Here is a 3806-nt window from a genome sequence, read left to right on the forward strand (position 1 = left end):
TTCTTATCTCTACGAGATACGAGACGATTGGTAGAGCGCCAACTCTTGAAGGCCCAGGGCAGACACGAGCAACGACTGAGCAACCAAGTGCCGGTTCAGTTCAAGGAGGGAGACCCGGTGTGGGTCTACCAGTACTTCCGAGCTCGTCGCGGGGAAAAGACCACGAAGAAACTCGCTTTCGCGTGGCATGGTCCGTACCGTGTGGTCGGGATCGTGGGAGAGAACTCCTATCAAGTAGCCATCCCTTCACACCCCAACCGGGTCGTGACCATTAACGTCAATAGGTTGAAACGTTTTCAAGGGCGGTGGAGCCGACCGTTCCCGTCTGAAGTACCCGAGGGAGTCCAGTCGAGTCCGGGTGTAGACGACGACGGACCTCTATCTGAAGAAGACCTCCCCTCTACTAGCTTCGTAGAGAGACTCCAGATTGGAGGGGAAGAGACGGCCCTGACCGGAGTTCCTAACTCTGTGATCGACATAATCGCCCGACGCAAAAAGAACCGTGAAGAGCAGTTTCTGGTGTTGTTGGCTACCTACGAGACTCTTTGGAGACCACGAAACACTCTATTGCCCGCCTACGCTGCTCTGATCAAGGCGCTCGAAGAAACCCGTCGTCGGGAGGGAGACCTACCAGAACTACGTCGCAGCGCGCGGTTGGAAGACGCTAACGCCGCCGTTGAAGAAGAAGAGCTACTCTTCTAGGGAGGGGGAATCGTGGCGGGTCGACCCAATGAGCCAGAGTAAACTCACGACCCCGCCTCCCTCGAAAGTGTCCTGAAGAACACTTCTTACGACTTTGTATATTTTTGAATTCTACTTCACAAGTTGCTGATCTCCTACATACCAAAAAGAAAAACAAGTTTACCGCGATCTCAAGAGGATAAACGAAAACAACAAGTGGGGACGAATCGTGGTGAAAAACAAAAAGAAACTTAAAAAGGAAGACAATGCCAGTACTCTTACTCTCATCCAGTGAGGAACGGTTCTGGAATGGTACGAATCACTAGCTTCTCGACGCCCGCTCGTTAGGCTGTTTTGTCGGACCTTTTAGCCGGCGAACTAGGGGCAGAATGCTCACCCGGCGAACTCGACTTCCGAGGTGCTGACGGGGACCGCGAGGCCGAGCGTCCCTTACGGGGCACTGCCTTCTTCAAGGAAGACACCGAACGCGACCGCTTACGCGTGCCGTCCCGCGACGCTGGAGCAGACGGAGGAGTCGGCGTTTTGCCGTCGGTCGGTTTGTCAGAAGTGTCTTTACTCCCCTTCGCGTGCGAAGGTGATCTTGCTTTGTCCGCCGGGATTCCCTACTCGCCTTGGTGGCTGAGGACTTCGTCGGAGACATCGACCGAGACGCCGGACGCTCCTCAGAACGTGACCGACGGGACTTCTTGCGCACTGGGGACTTCGATCGTGACCGTAAAGGGGAAACAGAACGTTCTGGCGGAAGCAGCGCGCGCTTTGAGTTTGTCTTTAGCGCGTGAAGATGAAGAGGACCGCTTGCGCGACGAACTTAATCGAGGCTTCTTCAGGGAGGTAGAACCGCGAGACGGGGAACGGGAACGCTTCGCGCGCTCTTTCGCCCTCCGAGACTTGTGAGAGAGCTGTAGACGCTTGAGGACCGGCTCGTCGTCCTCCGAACTTTCGTCGGAACTAGAAGAAAGGCGCAGCGGCTTCTTAACAGGACGGAGTTCTTCAGAGTCGCTCTCGGCTTCATCCTCCTCGTAAGCCGACTCTTCCTCACTCGCTTCCTCCCAAATCGCCGTGTAAGTGCCGTCCGTACGCTCATACGCCGCGTATCCCGCCGAGTCAGCTTCAGACGCATCTAAATCGTAAGGGGTTACCTTGGGTGTTCGAAGAGCTCCTTTCTCCCGTTCGCGCGAAAGCTTGGCAGTCATCTTCTGAAGACGCGAGCAGTGACTAAGTGCATACCAGACTCCCTTCGAACGATCCCCTACCCAATGAGGTTCATGATCCTCCTTCGACTTAATGTCCAGAAGAACGAGGGCCAACGCCCGGTCCGTGAGCTGACTGTCGGGCTTCGAGCTATTTGGGTCCAGGGCTCCGGTATGCTCCGGGATGGTCGTGAAACCTCCCTCGTCGATCCGGAACGGCTTGAGAGCGTTCTTCACTTTTCGCGAATACGCTCCTGAGTCGCGCGAGTACAGCTTAGACAAGTTGTCGATGACGGGGCCATTGTAGGACTTGGCGTCTGGGGCGTTCCGACCAGGCTGTCCTCCCATCCACATAAGGCGACGACGGTGCGCGCAGCTCTCGAATAGACGAAGAAAGCCGAAGTAGCCCCAGGTCTCGATACAAATGCTCAGGAACCAGACGCGTGCGACTACTGCCGCCATCTTAGCCTTGCGCCGCTGAGTCTGCGCGTTGGAGGTCCTCCACGGGACGTTCGCCTGCCAATCCCAGAACTTGGAACGGTTCTCGTTCCAGAAGCGCCAGTGAGAAGCGTGCACATGCGGGTACTCTTGCGGGTTGTACCACAAGTGCGAGCCCGGCCACGGATACGCCAGCTGGTACGGTTCCTGGCCTAGCTCGGCCGCCTCGTAGTAAACCCGTTTCAGATCATCAACCACGGGAGAAGGAGTCGTGTCCGACAGCTTGAATGGTAACGCGAACGAAGACCACGGGTGACTCGGACGCTTCTTGCCGGAACGAGGACTCTCCGTGACCGTCTTCTTCTTAGTCGAGCCAGTGCTGATGCTCTTGAGCCGAAACCGACCATCTTGTGTGAAGCGGGGGTGCCGAGGCGGCTTCCCGCGAGTCGGTTGCCGAGGCGGCCTGGGCATGATAACTACCGGCCCCGTCAGAGCGTCCGAAGCCTTCCCCGTGTCGTCCAAGATCGCGGCGGCGATGTCGTCCAGAAGCTCGAGGCCGATGGAGCTAGCGTTTACGGCCAGGACGTCTCGCATGAGGATCCAGAAGCGCTCGTCGGCCGGAGTGTCATCTGAACAAGAATTGTCGGAGTCCGAAGACTCCACGTTCCAGACGGCCTTAAGTCGACGCGTTGCCGTTCCACGCGTGGTGCCCATACTGAGGTGGTGAGGAGAGAGGGCGCCGAGGGTTGCGTCTGTAGTCGGGGCCAAATTGCCAAATGAGCAGGAAGGCTGCCCGTCGGTACCTGGACCCTGGCCCTGTCTCTCTCTCGAGGTCCCTGTGATAACTGTATATTGGGTGCAAGAGAGACTCCTGAAAAGGACGAGGAATCGGTGTTCTCCTTTCCCAGCTACTGGACTTGACAGATGGGTGGCGACTAAGACGGATGGAGGTCGAATGACGTCGAGAAGGGTCGCCAGGGGTGTACTCAGTTTCTTATTTGCCGAGTGTACTCTCCTCTAAATGGAGCCTCATACTAGTGTCTTCTACGAGTACGCCCACTGGGAGCTGTGGCCCGTGTACGTAGGGGCTGTAACGGTCTGGGTCCTAACGACTCCTCTACGTAAAGTTACCTGGGAGTTCTTGGTCCAAGTGTGGCGTGTGATCGAGTTGAACTGCGATACCTGGAGCGACTGTGCGTCGTTATACCGAGACGTACTTCAGGCAAACGAACTTCGTCAACTTCGGGGTGCTACCTACGCGTATGGAGTGTGGAGCGCGCTATTTGCTGTGCCTCCTATTGTTCTACTCAAAGGAGAAGAGAAGTATGGTCGCTATGGACGGATGTTACGGAGTCGGTGGATCGCCTGCAAAGTGACATTCTCCGACTACATCCCCGAAGTCCTCCTCCGTACAAGAGATTCGAGTATACGCTATTGTATACGCTTTCTGGGACGCTATCAAGGCCACATGGATGC

This window comes from Phytophthora infestans, genomic scaffold (assembly GCF_000142945.1).
Source record: "Phytophthora infestans T30-4 supercont1.11 genomic scaffold, whole genome shotgun sequence".
Taxonomy (NCBI): Eukaryota; Oomycota; class Peronosporomycetes; order Peronosporales; family Peronosporaceae; genus Phytophthora; species Phytophthora infestans.